The sequence below is a fragment of the Mesocricetus auratus genome, unplaced genomic scaffold, assembly GCF_017639785.1.
Source record: "Mesocricetus auratus isolate SY011 unplaced genomic scaffold, BCM_Maur_2.0 Super-Scaffold_100006, whole genome shotgun sequence".
Classification (NCBI taxonomy): Eukaryota; Metazoa; Chordata; class Mammalia; order Rodentia; family Cricetidae; genus Mesocricetus; species Mesocricetus auratus.
This window is the reverse complement of record NW_024429190.1, coordinates 8,221,929-8,244,043: the sequence shown is the minus strand read 5'-3', so window position 1 is coordinate 8,244,043 and position 22,115 is coordinate 8,221,929.

Sequence of the window (22,115 nt, the reverse complement as noted above, 5' to 3'; positions counted from 1 at the left end):
TTTGGGAATACTCATGTCCTCCTCTTTTATGTCATCTTTCTCATTTGGATTCTTTCAATAAACTTGATTGTATTTCTATAACTGGCCTTCTTACTAAAAATTTGATCTATGTCTGTCCTCACCTTGGGCTGTGGCACTACCAGAGTGTGTTGCCATCTATCTCCACAATCTCACAAAGCCGTTCCTGGGCCTACATAGCCAACACCACCACACTCTGTCATGGTTGGGTCCTGCAGAGCTGTTGGGATGAGGACTTTGAATTGATGCTTCTATTGGTTGTTCCATTGGCTCCTTGTTAAAAAATGTCTCTCCCGCACAATCAGTGAATGTGATCCCTGTGGGCTGTGGCAGAATTGCTGCATACTCTAAGGGTTTATGTCGTGAGCCAGTGTCAGTGTGGCGGGTCTATCCCACTGCTAAGGGTGCAGAAAGCAGGTAAGAGCACATCCTGGAGGTAGTAGCCGCTGTAGTCACAAGGTCATTCTCCACTTGGCATCCTTGCTGGGACAGAATCCTTTAAATACTGATTGTTTGAGGTCTGTTCAATTAGAATGGGGATTGTGAGAGAAATTGCATCTCTTTGAGATTCTTTGTAGTCTGCAGTCAGACACCAGAGACTAAAGAGACTCAGAATGTTTGGGAAACAGGGTTTCTCATTCAGCAGACAAGAAAAAGTACAGCTGAAACCATACAGGGTCCTGAACTCTTTTTTGGTCTTCCCAGTTCCTACTGATTACATTTATTTCTTATTTAACATTTTCGCTAAAGAAACTTAATACATGCGTCTTAGTCATTGCCTGAAAATTTTACTGAGGTTTTTCAACTGAAGAAAGTAAATAGAAAATATTCAGCTCTTGAAACTATTCAAAAGAAAGAAAAACAAATGAGAACACTGGGTCATCTAAATTATGGTTAACTTCAAGAAAACAATATTGCTTACCTAGCATATGATGAACTCTACGTAATCATTCATAGTACTCTTGTTCTCTGCAGTGTTGCTCTGGTCAGTTTTTTGTCAACTTGATACAAACTTGAACTGAAGAATTGTCTCCTTCAGAGTGGCCTATAGGCAAGTCTCAGGCGCATCTTTGGCATTAATGATTGCTCAGGAAGTCCCAGCTCATTGTGGGTGTTACAACCTCTGGGCTGGGAGTCCTAGACTATATACAAAAGCAGGATGAGCAAGCCATGAGGAGCAAGCCAGTAAGCAGATCTCCTCCATGGCCTTTGCTTCAGTTCCTGCCTCCAGGTTCATGTCTTGAGTTTCTGAACCAGATTTCCTTAGTAACAAGCCTTGAAGTGTATAATAGAATGAACCCTCTGCACTCTCAAGCTGTTTGTCATTGGTGTTTTATCACAGCAACCAAGAAACAAGCTGAAACACGGGTCCATGAGCCACACTAATAGTTCCTCTAATCTTGCATGCTCTCTCAGAGCTCATCTCCATACTACTAGAAACAGTAACCAGGTAGGATAACGTCTACCAGGACCTGGGGTGATATTTGGAAGTGGTTGCCTAGCTTATTCCTAGAGAAATGAATGTTGGAAACTAAGAGCAAGAGCCACTGAACAAGACTTCCCTGAAGCCTTAGTCATCAGACACAGAAAAAGAATGCCTTTTGCCTACAGGAGTAATAACTTGAACCAATACAGGCAATTGTGAAGAACTTTCTAGTATTTTGTGAAAGCTCATCTGGTTAGTTAACTTAATGTCCAAGTGAGTCTCTCTCTTCGAGATGATTCTTCTTATTTTCCAGTGAGATAGTGATGGGAAAGCTCACACTACTTTCCTCTGATGTAGTCAGCAGGGCCAGCAACATAATGTTCGGGAACTGACACAAACCAGAAACATGGGCATCATTGTCCATAATTTATATAAGAGTTGCAGGATGGTGTCAGCAGACCATTGGCCTGAGATGGTTTCTGGGTGATGGTCATTTTCATATCTGAGAAGTCAATCCCAATGCTTGGCCTCATTCTGTGCATAGCAACCCTCTGATTCTTCTCCATGTGCTCAAATCAGGGTATAATGGTGACCTTTGTTCTTACAGGTTCTATGCCTGTTATTTGTAGAGAAACTGAAAAAAGCCGAAAATTAGGTTCCCACAGGCAGTTGCTTGTAGGTGTATCGGGATTCTTTACGCAATAGAATGCAGAGGCTTCCTCTGGGTATATGAATCATTATGTGTCTGCTATTCAAAGGCACGTATTCACAATATGCTGCAGACACTTGAATGCCATTGTTTACGTAAGGAAAACATAGTCCTCTATTATGTAGACACCTTATATTTTCCCCTTCTGCTTCCTCACAGAGTCCATACAAACTTTCTGTTTATAAAAGTGGGGGATTTGCCAAATACGGTTTTTGAAGGTCAAGCATGTGTTTATCACACTGCAAATGACATATGATTGGAAATTACTGAAATGCTTCAATACCTTGCAACTTGCTGGCTAAAGGTCACAAGGCTAGAATTCCATCCAAATTTCATCCAAAATAGCTCAGATAGCAGAAGATAGCCTAAGCTCATCATTTCCTCAGTTTGATGGGAACCTTATTCATTTTGCAGATAATGTTAGTCTTGGTTCCAAAATAGAACCTTCACTGAACAGTGACCCAGTGACTCAATTTAGTGGTCTCTTGCCCCACTAGATTTAGTTCATCCATGTTTCTAAGTTCAAACAGAAGTGTTTTCAGGCTTGACTTTGACTGTGAGTTTCTAGTGGTTACTAACCCTGAAAACACGTGAGAATTGATCTCTACTTCTGCATTTTGATGTCCTTAGTCATGTGTTCTGCAGCCTCACCCTCCTTACAACTCCTCCAACGGACATGTGTGCCCTGTTTCAGGAGTGGTAACATTTCACTGGTATTCTTTTCTTAGCCTAAAACAATGTCCACTTCATGTGGTTAACTGGAGGCTGGCCTCTGTGTGTGAGTGGACACCTACCTTACTTCCCAACCTTTTCCTTTCACTCATTGTCCAACTGCCTGTCCATTCATTAGTTATGTTTGTCTTCCTTTCATATGTCAATGTCTGGAAATAAGAAATCTTCTATAATACGATGAGAGGGACCACTGGGTTGGCATGAAGAACAGATGGACATGAGGCCGACCATAAGCTCTTGCACAAAGATGGATGGGCTCAGGAGGAGGTCTCAGGAAACCACTGCTCAAGATGAGCATCCCAGGACGAATGGGGTATAGCAATGTCCTGAAGTGCAGAGTGACTGAGAAATGGCATGCATGCACGCACACACACACACACACACAGAGAGAGAGAGAGAGAGAGAGAGAGAGAGAGAGAGAGAGAGAGAGAGAGAGAGAGAGAGAGAGAGAGAGAGGCCACCCAGAGCCAGGCAAACTGTGCCTACTGAGTTAGGAGAGGTAAGGGGGGTAGAAGGGGAATAGACACCACACAGGCTTGTGTGTTCCCTGGAGGTTTTCAGACTTGACATTGAGCCTACCCAGTGTGGTTGCACAATATTAAAACAGAAGATCAACCCCGAATTCTACAAACGGTCCTTTTCAGGCAGAACAGAAATGAATTTTTCAAACATGGTCACCATCAGGGAAAAAAGATGTTAATATTTGAACAAAGCACTGGTGTGAGAGGGTGGAGCTAGAAGCATGCACACTGAGGGAAGAGAGAGACATTCAGAAACTGGATGCCGTTAGGAGATGGGGAAGCTTCTAGCTTGGTCCATGGGATTAAACATGATTTTGCCAAAGTGAGGAAAACAGGTGAAATGATGAACTTTGCTACACTTGTTGACTCTATGGACTCTGCAGATCTGTAGTCAGAAATATCATATCGTATCAACAGACAATTGATTGTGAGTCTAGAAATCAAGGGAAGAGAGATCATCTAACCTGAGATAATCTAAAGTGCATATAAGTCACCCCATAAGCATGACGATGTCTGATGAAATCACGGACATGAAATGAGATGCTTAACACATATCTAGTATTCATTAAGGGCCTTGCCCCACCCTGAGTATCACACACACATGTTCAACACAGCTACTCCTCATTATGGAATCAGTATGGATTTTTTTTAAAGCAAGTAACTTTGGTACTTGGAGCCTAAGTCACCTGCTTACTGCTCCTTATCAGGCAATCTCATATTCAATACTAGTAACCTCGCCTGGAATCTGTACTTCCAATCCCTCAAGGAAGTATGACTATGCTCGCCTTACGGGGGCTGTTCAACTATTATGCATGGAGCGCATGAAGAAACGAAAGGGCTTAAAGAAGAAACGATACCCTCCTCCTACAAGCCCGGCTCTGGAATAGGCAATGTAAAGGATGTCATGAGGATCTCTGATCAGAGTGACTCAACCTCCCCTTCAGGAAACCTCATCTTTCATCAGATTTATACTAAAGTACCTCTGCTTTGACAGAAAACAACAGGCCATGGCCAGATGAAGCCTTACACCTTGCTGGTGATCAGTAGGCTCGGGGCTAGATTTCTGTCATTATAACAAATGCCCAAGGCATTTTATGTCAATTCATAGAAAGAAAGGGTTATTTTGTCTCATGGGTTTGGAGGTTTTAGTCTCACAGATAAAGCCCAAGTAGGACTTTGGGTTTAGGAAACTGAGGGGACAAGGCCTAGGCATAATCACAAATGTGAAATAGGAGACAAGTCTGAGGCATGAGGACCTAGCTCATGGGGTCTCACAGAACACAGCTGATTCTGAGATCAGTGCCTAGGAGCACAGTGGCCTTGTTTTTCTCGGCTCTTATTTTTATACTCTCTACAGTGCAGCCAAATACATCTGTCTTTAAGGGCTGAGGTAAGATACAGACTTTCCCATGTCCTTAACACTGAGCTTGTTTGCTGTCATTTCCCAAACAGAGAAACTGGGACCATTATGGTACAGTGTCCTTGCCATGTTCAACATTATTTATGAAGAAAGATGTAGGCTAATTATAAGCCAGAGCACAGGTGCTGAGTAGCAGCAGACATGAGTCAGTGGCATCTGAGGACAAGTTTGAAATCAGTTTTCATAAAACACCACGGCCAGGGCATAGCAGTGGGAAGACAGCAGGTGACATTGTCAGTTGACATGTGTTTCAGGGAACCTTAGACCTTCATAGGTTCCATGACCTCCCGTGCTTCCAAAATTACTGGGTTTTATTGATTGTTTTGGTGCATCAGAAACTTTTGCCTTTACCTGCAAGGGCTTGGGTTCTAGAACATTGAATAGGGATTAATTAGAGTGCTTTACAGGCTGTGGTCCAACTAGTTCAACAGTGACTGTCTACCAATGGAAGGTCCAATAGTTCAGCAGTTGTTCAGTAGATGAGGTAGGACGTCTCAGCTGGTCTTCAGTACATTCCAGAATCTCAGAAAAATGCCAGTGAAGGAACGCACTTGCCAGCGAGAGTGAGGACAATGGGCAAAGAAGGAGAACACTTCCTTTTCCCATGTCCTTTACATAGGCTGCCACAAGAGGATGTGGTCCAGATTAAAGGCGCATCTTACCACCTCAGCAACTTTCCATCTCAAAATATCCAGATTATTTGGGGTTTAGTAAGTTACTGATGTTGTCAAGTTGACAACCAAGACTCATCACCATAGGTGCCAAGGTAATAAAGAAAGAACAGACACACAAACATGGATGGGGTAAGTCTGGGATAAGGTGGGATTCTTTAACCTCTGCACCACACACTGAAACCTCAGTGTGTTTATTGTGTACAGCACATGAAAGAGGAAGTTAGTGAGTCTTGGTAGGAGGCCTCTGCAGGTGAGACATCTTAGGCTGTAAGTATCCAGAAGGAGGAAGCTGCTGTTGCTGCTCTTTGCTTGTAGTATCAATCGTAAGTCATAAACACTCATACTTGTACTGTGGAGGAGAGCTTTGCCACCTCTCTCCAGCCTGGATCTTTTAGATAATAGCTTTACCAATTATGTCATGGCCATGTCAAAATACACATTCACTCAGGACTTCAGTCATATAGGGCTTCCTCCACTCTCTACAAACTAATGTATATATATACTATGCAAAGAGTTGTTTCATCTCTGTTTTCCATTTCTACTTTCATAAGATGACAGACATTAGAAGATAACCTTGGGGAACTGTTGCAACAAATTTGTTCTTAAAGTTAATAAGAACCTAGGCCACAAAACTGCTCTGTCAAGCTGTAACCTTCAAATTCTTCCTTTGACGTATACACAGGTATTTTCACAAAAGCAGCAAGGTTGAGAGGCTACTGCCTCTGAGGAGCCACAGTATGTCTCATAACTTCCACCTCCGGGATCCTGAGCCCTCCCACAGAATTCCTTTTCAACTGGGAGTATTAGCTGATGAATAGAGAGTTAATACACATGAAGAAGGTAATTTTCAGTTTGTAAAAAGTCATTAAAGACTGCTGGGTGTGGTAGCACAACCTTTAATCCCAGCACTAGAGAGGCAGAGGCAGGCAGATTTCTGTGAGTTCAAGGCAAGCCTAGGCTACATAGTAAGTTCCAGGCCAGACGGAACTACACAATTAGATCCTGTCTAAAGAAAGGCAGGAAGGGAGAGGGGGAGGGAAGGAGGAAGGAAAGGAGAGAAGGAAGGAAGGAAAGAAGGAAGGGAGAGAGGGAGGGAGGAAAGAAGGCAGAGACTGAAGTAGGGGGGAAGCAGGGAGGGAGGAAGGAAGGAAGGAAGGAAGGAAGGAAGGAAGGAAGGAAGGAAGGAAGGAAGGAAGGAGACTGAAGGATAGAGGGAGGACAGAGGGAGGGAGGAAAAAGAAGGCTCCTTCTTTGGAGCCAAAAAAAAGTGTTTAATTTAACATCAAGGAATGTCTGAGCTGCAAAAGGCCAAGTGTGAGAGGAATACAACTTGCTACCTGCCAGAGAAACAGGGCAAGCATGCTTAAATCACCAGCCAGGACCAACACTCATTTTCCTGGCTCACCACCCTCCTTGCTCTTGAATTCTACCGCTGCCTCAAATGCTCACTCTTCCACGACTCTGGATGTCATTCTACCTGCAGAGATAAAGTGGTAAACTAGTGTATTTTTTGTTCTTTGCTGATTGGGTACTAATCAGGAGCCTGAATGATTATTATAAATGTGTTCATGTAATCAGTGCCATAAGTCTACAGAGGTCCAATATTGTGATGGAACTTGTCCTAAGGAGGTGACCATTAGTAAGGAAGGCACAGGGCGAAGCAAGACTGCAGGACTTCAGCATGGCTTGCAAAGGCAATGACGTTACCCATAACCCCAAGGAAGAGGGCTAAAGAAAAAAATGGGTCAACCGACCAGACCTTCCTACGCAAGGAACTCAGAGCACCTCCAGAGAAAAGCAGTGCCCATCTGGAAGCAGAGCATGGTTACAGGAAAGTATTTTAAATGTTCTGAGAATAAGTGGCTGAACCACAAGTGAGAAAAAGAAAACATGTTCATAATTACCAGTAACTGTTAACCAGCTCTGATTCCATCTCATGATCCCTTGATACAATAAACGTGTTCATTGAACAGGGGAAGAACAGGGAGGCACAGGAAGGGGAGGACTGACTATCTAAATAAGCGCTGAAAGCTGGTACTCCTAGGGTGAGCCTTGTCTTCTGCATGGCACCCAGTTCCCATGCTGGCTGCTGAGGCACAGACAGAAGACGATGAAGAATTTACAAGGCGCTTCGGGGGGTTCTCAGAACTCCACAGGCAGGAAGTTCTAGCAGTGGGGGGGGGGGGACTCATCCACTGTTCACATGGCATCATTTTCTGACCGTTTCTTGGAAGAATGTGCACCATTTCTTAGGAAGAACCCAGGTTTGCCTGTCTTCAGCTCTGCCCAAGCAGGTCATATAATATGACAAGCTGCACCACTAACTTTGCCAAAGGATGTAAGAGAAAGTGCCACGCAAAGCTCACAGCCCTCTGAAATGGTACTAGATCTTGGGGGCCTAGCTCCTCAGCCACAGATTGTTCTAGGAGCTTAAGAGCCGTGAGCCCCACAAGCCAATGTCTGTGTCAATTTCTACGTTCGCTCAGATGAAGTCAAGTCATGCTTCAGGGCTATGAATTCCATTGGTATTAAAACAATAACAACAACACAGGAAGGAGAGGATTGTGTGGGGGTCTAGATAAGCCCTGGAAGCTGTGCAAGCCCAGGAGTTAAGAGCCCTTGCTGTTCCGTTCACAGCATCTACCAGGCAGCTCACAACCACCTATATCTTCAGCTCTGAGCATATGATGCCTCTCACCTCCACAAGCAGAACTCAACAAGAAACCCTTGATGTCTCCAAAAGGAGTTGGCACAGGGCAGGGATGTGAACCTCTTTGTATCTTTATTTTCCTTTTATGCCTAAATTCTCCTTATCACCCTTCTCCACCGTTAAAGGAGTTAAGGTGTCCTTAGCATCAGCTATCTTGATGCTCAGACACTCTAGCTGCATCCTGTCACTTTGTGTCCTAGTATAGAGTCCATGGGACACACAAATCAGGTGTTTCATCAACAGGGCCATGTGAGCCAACAGCATTGAGAAAACGGTATGCACTGGTTTGGTCATGATTTGAGAAAAACAGAGGTAGAAGGCCCAGAGACAACCACCATGGCTTGGTGTACAGGGTTCAAAGGCATTGTTTACACAGTCTTCACTGTGGGGACCCTGGGCTCAGCCTCCCAGGGACATATTTGAAACGAGTACTCAGTGACTCTGAATCACCTGAATGTGAGCCCTGGGCTTGCGTGCTCTTTGTATTTTATCAAGGCTTTGGCTGGCTCTAATACACTCAACATTGGGGGACATCTTTAAGGAACCATGCAATAAGCATTTGTCCTCCTGATATTTAAAGAGTATGGGTTAAACGTCACTGTACAGGAATACTTTAATGTCATCCCGGATCTATCATTATTCATAGGAGGATGTGGAGAAGGCATGGGGTCAAATTAGCAAGAGGAAAAATAAAAGTGTTATTCGAGTCAGGTTGAACAGCTCAGCCGATTATGGAAGACATTCAGGCTCGTCCTGTCAGTTATTTAGGAATACCTTACACTATATATATATATATATATATATATATATATATATATATATATTCTAAGTGTGTTTGACACAATGCATAATGTCTTACCAGGTCTAGTCAAACAGGAGAGCACATGATGATCAGGTCAATGATCAAACAGGCAACTTATTCCTGGCGGAAGAGGAGAAGTGGCAAAAGTGATGCAGGAGGCTGGAGAGATGACTCAGCAGCTGAGAACACGTGCTGTTTGGTTCCCAGCATCCACAGAGCAGTTCCCAACTACCTACATCTTCAGCTCCCGGGATATGACACCCTCTTCTGACCACCACAGTCTCCTGCACTCCTGTGTGTGTAGGCTTGCACATGCATGTGTATTCACAGACACAGAACACACACACACACACACACACAGAGAGAGTCTTAAGAGAAAAGCAATTCAAACTCAATCCAACACACAGAGATACACACACACACACACACACACATTCAGACACACACAGAGATACACACACACACACACAGACACATTCAGACACACAGAAAGAGATACAGAGAGACAGAGACAGTCTTAAGAGAAAAGCAATTCAAACTCAGTCTAACACACAGATAGATACACACACACACACACACACACACACACAGAGAGAGAGAGAGAGAGAGAGAGAGAGAATCTTAACAGAAAAGCAATTCAAACTCAGTCCAACACACACAGAGATACACACAGACACACCCACACGGACACACACACACAGTCTTAAAAGAAAAGCAATTCAAACTCAGTGCAGTAGGGACTTTTCCACTTTCACATGGCAATGAAAATGTAAAGTCCATAACTGTAGAGCAGGAAGCCTGCTTGTCACAGCTGGAAGATGAAGGCAGAAAATTAATCATAAATGATATTAGAGTATATGTTACAGACATTTTGACCTTGAGTGCCAGAGGAATGTTTTAAGTCTAATTTTAGATCACAGTAATAACGTTCAACTGGTGGAAACAGAAAGCTTTGAATTAGTGAAGCATTATCCCAGAAGTGGCTGTAGTGAGAATGGCAGCCGCAGTCACAGCAGCAGTGGTGATGTGAGCATCAGTAGGTCGTGTTCTCATGGGGATAGGAATGACAAAGCAGGAGCTACAACAGCAGCCGCACTGGTGGAACTGAAGGGAAGGGGCAGCTGTGACAGTGGTTGCAACAGCGGTATCGAGGCAGCAGTTACCTCTACTAGTTGCACCAGGGACAGTGGCTATCTTCACAGGGTAACAGCAGCAGTAGCAGGAGTAGTGGCCACATCATTTGCAATAACACCAGTATCATAATCACTGATGTAGTCATCATCACAGCGGCAGCAACAACGAGAGCAGCGTGGATGTCATTCTGTACTAATGAAACCTTTTGTCACTGTGACAGATGTCACACATAAACACTTTAAGAGAGAAAGCACCGCTTCTGGTTCATGTTTCAGGGGGCTTGTTCCATGAGTCCTTGGTCCCATGGTCTTGGGCAGGACATCCTGGCATTGGAGTATATGATGAAGAAAGATCGTTGCTACATGGTGAATGGGAAGCAGAGAAAAGGATTAGAGCCTTCTGTTAAGGAATATTTGCTTAGCTATGTAAAGACATGTTACGTTTATTTGACTATGTAAAGATGTGTTGCATTTGTTTATGTTGCGGAATATTTGTTTAACTATGCAAAGATGTGTTACATTTATTTATGTTGAAGAATATTCATTTAACTATGAAAGGATGTATTGCTGTTTTACCTTGCCTGCCTAAGGAACCCGACTGCTCTAATAAGAAGTTGAATGGCCAATAGCAAGGTAGGAGGTAAAAGGGGAACTTTCAGGCGGGGAAAGTAATTTAAGCTCAAGGAAGAAAGGAGACACCAGGGAAACACTGGGGGCCAGACAGGCACAGAGGAAGCAGTAAAGTAGGACGTACAGAATGAAAGAAAGGTAAAAAGCCCTAAGGCAAAATGTAGATGAATAGAAACAGGTTGAACTACGTGAGAAGAGCTAGTGGGACAAGCCTAAGCAAAGGCCGAGCATTCACAATTGCTATGTCATCTCCATGTCTTTCCTGGGGAGCTGGTTGGCAGCCAAAAGAAAATTCCTATTACAACCTTCAAGGTTATGCCCCCCAGGAACCTGTTTCCCTCATCAAGATGCAAATTTCTAAAGTGTCCTCTATCCCCCAAAGTATTACTACCAACTGGGATGGGGCATTCAATGTGGGAGCTCTGGTTTCATATTATAAGCTGAGTTGCTACAGCCATTGCTGTAGCAGCAGCCGCGGCCATGCTATGGCGGTCCCCAGCAGCGGTGGTGTGGGTGTCAACAGAGCCACACCAGCAGCAGCGGTTCGATGCATCTGAGTCACGCAGTCACCAACGTGATGCGCTGACCCTGGCACCTGTAGCATTCATGAACGTTCAGTATTTTCCACGAAGAAAGTCATTTCATCCTCATAGGAATGAGAGGACCTGGTGTTCCACTACCAGGACCATTTTGCAGAAGAGAAACCACAGCTTGCAAAGATTAAGCCACTGACCCAGACTTCCACTGCTTAGGCACAATCAACCAATCAACTCAAATTCAAGAGAGAGGATCCTAGGACTCCTTGCATCCTGCCTCTGAAAGATACTGTGATAAAAGATACAAATCTCATATTAAGAAACACTTTCATCGCCAAAAAAAAAAAAAGCCGACCATTGGTGGTGCACACCTTTAATCCCAGCACTTGGAAGACAGAAACAAGCAGATGCCTTTGTGAGCTCGAGGCCAGCTTGGTCTTCTTGGCCAAAGCCTGGTGTCTGTCTGATGGCAGGGCTTACTAGAGCAGAAACACAGTAACAGCAGCCCAAGGCTGCTCTGCTATAGCAGTTTTATGTCCAAGGACTTTGTGGTCCACATGGTGTACAGCACTATGGAATCTGGCCTGGTGGGGTTCTCAAAGTCAAGGACAATAGCATCCTCTGGAGGGTTTGATGGACATCAGACAGCAGGGTACCATCTGGATTTATGACTCCTAGGTGTTGAGAAAGTCTGGTAAGGGACATTTCTGACAGTTTCAGGCCATGCCTACAGTACTAGTAAGAAACACTGAAAACCACAGTTTAATTCTCCACAGATCAGGTATTACCACCTCTAAGTTTCTGACATTTCATGTTTCTTTATAGGAGACTGACCAACAGGTCTGCCATGAGGACAATGTTCTTGGAGTTCAGACACTCCTTGGAAGGCATGGCACCATGGCATGTGATGGCTTTTATGAATCACTTGTTCTGAGTATCAGTAAGGAAAACATGGGGTTCTGTGTAAGTCCCGTGCTTAAGGCATGCCCACCCATCCCTGCCTGTACACATGCACCATGTCATTTGAACACAGTTGAGAGCACTTGATTAAGAATAGAAATCGCCACACTGTCTCAGGACCTGGACCTACCTTTCCCACTGCCCCCTCCCTCGTCAGCCCCGATGTTCCTTGGCTCTGTGACAGCACAGTAGCGAGCACAGATCAGGCCTTTGCTCTGGGATGGCTGTCTCTTTCCTGTCAGCACAATGCAGCCCTCCCAGTCTGTCTTGGTCAACAGCCAGCAGCTCCAGAACATTGCGTTCAGTGTCCTCTCCGACTTCTTACCCCGCTGGTGTCCCTGTTTGTAAGGCTGCCTCCCTCAGGGGGATATGTGTTCCTGGAAATAGAAACTGGGTCATATTCTCTGAATCTTTAGCACAAAAGGCAACACAAGTTGTCTTTCTATAAACATTTATTGAATTAATATTTCCATATTTCTAATCTTTAAAGCAACAAAATCATGATCAATTGCTTTAAGTATGGAGGGTTTCTGTCCTCAGCAATTGGCATGTGTTTTTCAGTAGTCAATCAAGATTTGCAGAGGGCTCGTTTCGGCTGTATTGATAAGGAGGCGATACATTCACATCTGTTCTGAAGAATGCCTGTTTCTGGCATGCTTGTGGAGTCAAATCACTTCCTCGGGTAGTTTTCACCCTTAGCTGTACTGATTAAAAGGAAGCACAGCCAGGCAAAGGATTGGCTGTAATGCCAGCTGACACCATGCTGCCAGAGAGTGACATACGCATCATAAGACATGCTTGCATTAGTTAATATCTTCATAGTGGTACAGTTACACACCAATCAGCAATGGCATTCCACAGGTCAGAAAACTAAAGCCAAAGCAAGCCTGCGTTACCATCGCAAGGAACCAGAGCCCATTTCCCACTGAGGCCTTATGATTCATTCCATAGGCGGGATTTTTTTGTTTATTTTTAAGCCTACCTCTATTGTGAGCTAGTGACCAGCATTTTCCAAGGTACATCAGAAGGCATAAACTAATACAGTCTCTTTGAAATGGCTTCTGTAGCCATGGTATCTAAATAGAGGCCACAGTAGCCAGAAGGCCGTGGGAGCTGGCTCAGGTCTGCAGCTGTGAGTGATAGAGGTTGGAAGAGAATCACAAAGCCAACAGACTATGGCTGTGACAGTGATGACGTCTAATTGGCCAAGCTTCTCAGAAGACAGTGAGCACACTTTCTAATGGCATTCTACTTTGTCCTCAGTCCCTCTTTCGAGTCTCACTCATTGCTGTGTCAGGGTTAACCGTGATCCCTGGGGTTTGGAGGGCACTCCACGTGCTGGCAGAATGATGGAATGCATGGTACCCTCTGTATGAGCCTCCAAGCATCCTTTATGAGCCCCTTTCCTCAGCCTCAACAGGTACATTTCTATGGAATGGCGATGCACGCAGGCCTCAGTCCATCAGCTCAAGGCTGCTTCTCTCCATAAGGCAGCTGTGGTGGGCAGAATGCACAGAGGAGGTCCCCTCTGTGGACACATCAGTCAGTTATGGCTGAGGGCCTGTTTTTAAATCACGTTTTTATTCTTTGATAGTTTCATATAGTTATACAATTTATATGGACCATATCCCATATCCACCCACCACTACCTCCCTCCAATTCCCCTTGGAGGTCATGGCTCATTCTCCTCCCCAGTTTCATGTCCTCCTCTTATTCACCTTTGGTTATTAATAACCTATTGAGTCAAATTAGTGCCACTTATATGCCAAGCATGTAAGGCCATCGACTGGAGTGTGGACAACCTACTGGCAGCCAGGTCCTCAAAGCAGAGTTGTTCTTCCTCCCCAGGGAGCCATTAGCTGCCAGTGGGTTCTCTTATACGGTGAAGCCTCAGGACCTTTCCCCATCCATGCTGGCTTGGTCTGCAGGTATAGGTCCAGGAACCTCAGCTGTTCGGAGCTGTCGCATGCAATTGCTGTGTTATGCCATGAAGTCAGTATTCTGTGGCTCCTCTTGCCATTCACCCAGCTCTGCAAAGGTTCCCGAGCCTTGGAAGGGGGAACGTTGATAGAATTGAGCACTCAGAGGTGTTTCTACTCAGGACATGAAAGCACACACATGTACATTCGAGTACACACTCACCAACACTCATATACACATGCGCGCACTCGCTCGCGCGCGCACATACACACACACACACACACACACACACACACACACACACACACACACACACACAGACTTTGAGCCAGGTCCGAAGACTAAATGATACTCAGGCCTCCCTGGCTTGGGGGCCTCTGTCTTTCTGTCTTTCCTCCAACTCCATGTGTCAGGTCATTCACATTCACAAATCCCTCCACATGGTGCTTGACCATTGATGGGTTAGCACCTCCCCCCAGATGATGAAGCATTTATAGGCAGAATATGTGTCTTATTATTTTTTAGCTACACTAATTAGGGCAATGCCTAACATACAGGAAGCTGGCAAATGGTCAGCAAGTGTGGAAAGGAAGGTATTCCAACCACAGGGTGTTTCCGCCAAAGGCTGCATTGCTCCATGATGTTCCCTAGGCTTCTTCAGTCATCCTAGTTTGGAGTTGCTGGAAACAGAGATGCCTAAGGACCCTGGCTTGCTCATGCTGTGAAGTTTGGGAACATTTTTTTATTTACTGTGCAGACTTTGCTAACCATTACTTTAGGAAAATGTTTTCTTTATTTCTTTGTTTAGAGACAGGATTTCCACCGGGAACTCCTGGCTACTCTGGAACTCACTCTGTAGAACAGGCTGTCCTCAAACTTACAGAGATCCATCTGCCTTTGCCTCCTGAGTCCCGGCATTAAAGGAGTGTGCCACCAATATCTGGCTCATTAGAAAATTCTTGAATGTCCCTGATTCCTCTCACTCCTGCCCTTCTTCTCGCCAAGTTACTAATACTAAAAAGACTTCTTCCCCATGATCATATATGCTATACATAACTTTTACATGTTCTCCGTGTATGCAATATTGTGTGTATTCTGATAGTTAGTATCTGGAATATCCCCCATTGAACATTTGGTCTCCATGATGCTGTAAGGAGGTGGTCCAACCTTTAGAAGTTGGGACCTATGTAGAAAAAGACAGATGCCCAGGGGTGTTCTTCTAAAGGTGCTGCCACTGTCCTGGCACTTGTCCATCTTCCTTTACCTCCTTGCCACTGGCAGGTGAGCAGCTTCTACCATGCACCCTTACCATGCCCTACTGTGCTGCAACAGACACAGGGATAGCAAGAAAATAACCAGGAAACCTCTGAAACCATGAGTCCAAGTAAACCCTTCTCTCTTTAAGTGGGCCATTTAAGATACTTTGGTATAGCAATGGAAAGCTGAATAACACAATGTATAGAATAATGTATTTAATATGTATACCTCATAAAGCTATATAGCATAAGCATATATATATATATTTATAACAAAGCACATATACACATTTACATGTATATATGATCATGCAGGTATACAATCACACCTTGTACACATACATTAATATGTATATCTACTATGTAAACAGATACTATACCCATGTGTACATATAAAATATCAATATATTAAATATCACTGCTTTTCATTCAGATGAAGAGTTTATATCAGCTTTGAAAATTGCAATAAATAACAGATTCAGAAGTTTCTAAGTTATTAGAAACATTTGTAAGAACTTCATGATGGCATCATGCCAAACTTTACTGCACTCTGAGAATGGAACTCATATACAATGTATGTGTTTCTACAACCACATCATTCACATCTTTGTTTTCTACAAAAAGATGTGTACTTCACTAATCCTGGGAAAGTGATGTCATTAGGAAAAGTAATAGAACACTCATAATCATCAAATTGACTAAATAACAATATTTAGTCAATTTAGTTATTGCTAAGTCCATTTTGAGTAAGACATTATCCACATGTGTCTTTGTTGATAACTTCTGTCTTGACTCCTTTTCCTCCAAGTCTGGCTTGGATGTATGTGGTACCAATGATACCTTTACACAGTATTGGTGTTTTTGCTGAGCTTGTCATTTTAGTAGCACTGCAATGGGCCACCAACCCACATCCTGGTGATGTTGCAATCATCCACGTGGTTCCTGAAAGAAATGAGACTCAGCAATAAAAACGAACACAGTTTTGCAATACAGCCCATCTTTGATGAACTCCTGGTATAATCGAATTTGTTATGAAGTTACTCTCACATGCCTACATATGTATGCTTCTTTTTATTCTAACATTTCCAAAATGATGGCCAGGTTGGGAGTGTGGGATGAAGCCTCTCTTTTGAAAGAGGAACTATTGTAGAGAAGTTCTGCATCTTAATTTTGGCAATAGCTTCCTAAAGCTATTGATATGGCAAAATGACATATATCTTCCCCCAAACATTTATGTATACATAGGTGAGTCCACATGTGGCTGGTCAAATTCCACAGAATCTGGGCTGTGCCAAAATTGGTTTCAAGCTCTGATGCTTCACTATGGACCTATAAGATGGAGATGCCGAGGGTGTACTTGTGATGACTTTTGAGTCTCTTTCCTAAAATTTTCTGTTTTCCTATAAGTACTTTCAGCAACAGCATTGTTACTTCATATTGGATATGGCTCAATAGCATGAAGGGTGTGCAATTTCACAGACTTCGCCATAATGACCATGAGAAAAGCTAAGAAAGGGTCCAATAAAAGAGGATGGTGGTTTCAGGTGAACACTCCTTCTTCCACAGCAGCTTCACTCATCTGGATGCCCAAGAAATGCCACCATTTGATTGGTCAATGGTGTCATTAAACATATGTGGAGATGGCTGAACTTCATCCTTGATACCCCAGAAGGGAACTGTGTGCTCAGATAGTAGATGCTTAGAATCCTATGCTCAACAAGAAAAGGAAAACACTGCATCAGTTTCTTCCTGTTGCTCAGCCTGCTTGGATTTAGCCCCTTAATAAGTTAGACCAACATGGCTCTATGTTTTAAAGACTTGCAGGAGACCAGATTATGGCCAATCTGTCCTAAGCACTCATGGCAGGTTGTGATCTATGTGCCAGGCACCATTCTCCTTACTGTTTGTGAATCCTAAAGTGAACCAAGAGAAGGCTCCGATTCCTTAAAGTCTGCACTCGCCCAGTCAGAGCAGTAGACAGAAGCTCAAAACACCCCAGACCAGGAGAATTGCCATTTTCTACCCAATGGAGTTTGAAGCTAGTTTTGGCAGGATGATTTAGATCTTGAAGTTAAAGGAAACGTTTTCAGTATCTTCTTCCTATTTCCATCTTGGATAACAGTGGTGCCATTTTCCAAGGGCAGGATGCTTATTTAGGAGGAAAGTTAAGAGTTTCATTGTGGGCACTTTTTTCGTTTGTTTTTTTGAGGTAGGGTTTCTCTGTGCAACAGTTCTGGCTGTCCTGGAACTCTCTCTGTAGACCAGACTGGCATCAAACTCACTGAGATCTGTCTGCCTGTCTCTGTCTCCCAAGTGCTGGTATTAAAGGCGTGCACCACCACCACCTAGCTTCATTGTGGGCTCTTTTTACGACGGAATGTTCAACAACTCAAAGGCACACATGTCAGTGATGACAGCATAACCCTTCATACACTGAGCCTCATGTTTGTCAAGGAGGCTCCATAGTTACGCCACCCTTCATTCAATATGACCATCCACAGCATCCAAAGAAGAAACACATGAGCACTGCACAGACCCAGAAAGGGGTTCCCAGGATGACTTCAAATGCATGTCCCCTTCTCCTCATGACAGCCCTGGGATTTAGACAATAGATTTTTCACTTTCCAAATGGGAAAATGGAGCTTCAAATAAGGCTTGCTTGCTAAATTTTATGTAATTGCTAAGTGCTCCAACATCAAAGTTAAGTACTAACTTTGCTACCTCTGCCTCACAAGGGTAGTTCCTGTGTTTCCAAGCTTCTGCCACTTTCAAGATCCCCTGTGTTGGCTATTCACATGGTCCTCTTTGGGCCTGATGAGTGCAGAAAAAATCAAAGAACCCTAGGAAGCCATTAGTGGGAATTGTGAGCTAAATTATATTATCATGTGACAAAAATAGAAGGTGTTTATAAACTGTAAAGTGCCATCAGTATAAGGGAATGATTATTTCAAGTTTCCAAAAGGGATGGAAACATTCTCTGAGAAAAGACTTTTAATATTCTCAAATTGTCAACATGACCTTTCTTTCAAATGAAAAAAAACCTTTTATTTTCTTCTCTTTATAGAAAAACCACATGAACTTTTCATAAGAGTTCTGAAATGTCTGAGGTGACAGCTGTAAGTCATGCCCATGACAGCTCTGGCCATGCTGTCTTCTGGTGCTGAGTGGATGGTGGAAGCAGAGCTATGAGAGATGAACATGTTCATAACATTCCCTGTAACAATCTTCCGGACACTCAGAGCCTCCTAAAGAAACCATCATCGCTAAGCTTCCCTGTGAGTGTGGAGCCTTTTGTGACAATCTCTCCAAGAATAAGTGAGCTCATGGAGTAAATGGGAGACTTAAGACTCGTGTGGGCTTCCCCTGAATCCTCCTAGGGGCCTCACGTGTCTAGAACTGGAGATGGAGTGGAGGCTTTATTCTGTCTTCTATCGGTTCACAGCCAGCCTGAGGAGGCACAGCTCCCATCCCTTACCTGCATCTCAGCAAGGTAGGCATGGGAGGAGCCTGCACAGGTGGTGAGGACATGGAAAGCAGGTATTTTGCTTTATTTTAAGATGGAAGAGCAATACAACCTAGAATTTGAAGCAATTGGAAGATGCCTCTAATTGTCTCTCTGGGGTCTCTTTTCATTTTTACAATCTATGGCACATACTTGTAAATCCATAGGCCTGCTGCGGTTCATTTACACTGGGGACCACAGTCATGGAGTTTTCTAAGTTATTCCTATACTCTGAGGGTCCCAAGTCACAATAGGATGTGGTTCTTGCAGGCTGCCAGAAGTTCTGGGAGAGCAAGAGGGAGATATCCATGTTATTTTTCTGTGAAGATTAAAGAAGACCTGGAATAGGAAGGAACCACCACACTTCACAGCATGGAATAAACCAAGAGGCGATAGTGGGCCTCATAGGGATGGCTCTCCTGATATCACGAAGCCTTTCTGCCCTCTCTACCTGTTTTCAACTATAGAAAGCAATGCTTACAAAATGAGTGCTGTGCTGAGTAAACCACTCAGATAGAGCAAGAGCCCTGTGCTTCTGAGAAGCCTCGGCTGGCCAGGACAGTGTGCCTCAGGCTAAGTCCATTAATTATGAGCCATATCACGGCTTTCCACACTGGCTCCACATGATTCGGAGTTGGAAACAAACAGGCTTGTTGGAGGATTCTCAACTGCAAGAACAGGCCTTGATTCCAAGCAACCTGGAACACTGGCCCTTCTCTGTGATTTTATAAAAAGAAGCTCTAAACTGGGCAAGTAGCAAAGTCTTTGTAAAAGAAATCGAACCGAGTCATCTGTGAAAGCCTTACCTGTGAGATGAAGGGCATGTCTGCTTTTAATGACCCAGAGAAAGTCATGTATCTCTTTTAGCCTGAAGACATGGCTGTTCCAGGTGAAATGGACGGTAACCATGCAGTGTCTCCTAAACATACAAATGTGGTTAGTGAAGTCTACACTCACAAGCATCTATTTAGAATCACAATCAAGAAGATGACCTGCTTTCTCCCATTTCCTGATAATTCAGCTTTATAAAAGCTAAGCATGATGGGCATTTCTTGAACCTCAGAAATATGAGGGATTTCTAATGTCGTGTTTATTTGTTTGTTTGTTGTGTTAAAGTCATTTTTCTTGTGACCCAAATCCACTCATGTTTCAATGAAATCCAGTCCATATGCTTCTAATTTATTTATACTTACTGTAACCCATCAAAGTGCTATTTAATAAGCCATTTAATGTTTAAGAGCCTACGTCACAAGCTGTGTGTGTGTGTATTTCTTTCATCTTGTGGTTCAGGAAGCTTTGCTTTCAAACAAGGTTCTAAGTTTGGAAGAATGTGACCTTCCACTCCTATTCTGCTTGTAAATTGAGCTGGGAGGGGTGAACTTGAGCAATTCCTTGGCGAATCAGACCAGTTTTTCTAAAAGAGGAGCATGGGGTCAACCAAGTGCCCCCCTACTCTACAATCAAAGTGAGGAGATGGACTTGTTTAAGGGAGAAAGGACAATATCTTCTATTTTTATTTAAGAATCTTTGATAAATGTCAAGCAAATATTGAATTCCAGGCATTTGTGCATAAAATGAGTTTGATTTGTGAGTATAATCAAAATGCATAATCCATTTGCTAGGAAAATTGCTTTATGTGCTTCTGTGCATATATGTGCTCTACACATGAGTTTACAATACGCATGCACAATTCACATGCACATCTGCGTACCTATGCATGTCTGTGAGTATTTTATGCTCATTTATGTATATCAGGGTGTGCTTATATACGTATGTATGTGTACCTGTGCATGTGTGTATGTGTGTGTGTCCTTAAGGCTTCTTGACTTTGGATCGGATCAAGTTTGTCTATAGTGTTCACACATGTGCATCAGTGCATGCTGCTGTGTTACTCTTTGCAGTATATGTTTTGCATAAACAGAGAATTTGATTTCAGAACAAAAGCCCAGCACTGTTATTGCAGGTGCTTGTCTGTACCTCCAGATGGTTTTACAATAGCCTGCTTCTCCAAGCCCTGACTTGTAACTCACTGCTTCTCCTGGCCTGTGCTCTCAGCTTTTCCTAGTGAGAGTGGACTCTTCTCAGTAAGCAGAAATACTTAACTGCCATTCCACAAGTCAAAGGGAGGCAACTCCACACAATCACACAGAGATACATTTTTAAAAATGCACTGCCCACATATTAAGGTAGAAGAAAAGACATTTTCACAAAGTGCTATACAGCTCCACTGTGACTTTATCAGAGCATAAGCCAGAATGAACAGGAAATCCCTGGCTTCTGCAGACTCCAGCTTGCACAATCCAGTCTTATGGTTTTATGCATGCATTGTTGTACTAATCCAATAAACGTTTGTGGAGAGCCTGGGTTGTTGACCAGGTAGCCAAGTATATAAAAATAAAATTACCTCCTTTTTCCCGTAGCTGAAGAGGATTTATTCCTATAAAAGTCACAGTTTTTGAAAAAGAAATGTTCTTACCAACCAATACAGAAAGTTCTGAGCAATTTTATACTCATTTTGTTTAGGCTCGATAGCAACTCTTTGAACCAATGTTGGGACCTGAAGTCCAGCCAGGCTAAATAGCTTGCCCCAAATCATGCAGATGTTTCCAAGAAAAGGCAAAAATTAGTCCCAGATCTCTCACTCTGTGTTATCTCACTACTTGTAAATTCCACAAAATTACAGAGAAAAGGCAAATTAGAATGGCCTCAATCTGAGCTGTCAGCTCCAAAAGTCCTTTGGTCCATAAAAAAGTTACTGTAGCACTTGAAGTACTTCCTTGAGCCTAAGATATGGGACCATTTGATACTACTGACTTTGGTTCTGCAGGAAATTATGGTGACTTTGGGTGGGGCCTGGGACAAGTCTGTCCAGTAAGCCTCACCTGAACCAGTAGATCCTGGTGTTGGAGACTGATTTGGTGAGGTAGAGTAACAAAGAACTTGCTATTCCCAGCAGTCAGGTTCCTGCTCAGTGGTAGACGTGTCTTCATGTTTTTGAGAGGTGTTCTCAGTATTTTCCATGACAGCACTAATTTACCTTGCCACTGATAGCATAGGTTCCGCATCTTCACACCCTAGAGTATGGAAAATGATGGGAACAGGAAAATACGGCTACCCTCTGGACTTTTACACACACACACACACACACACACACAGAAGGACATAC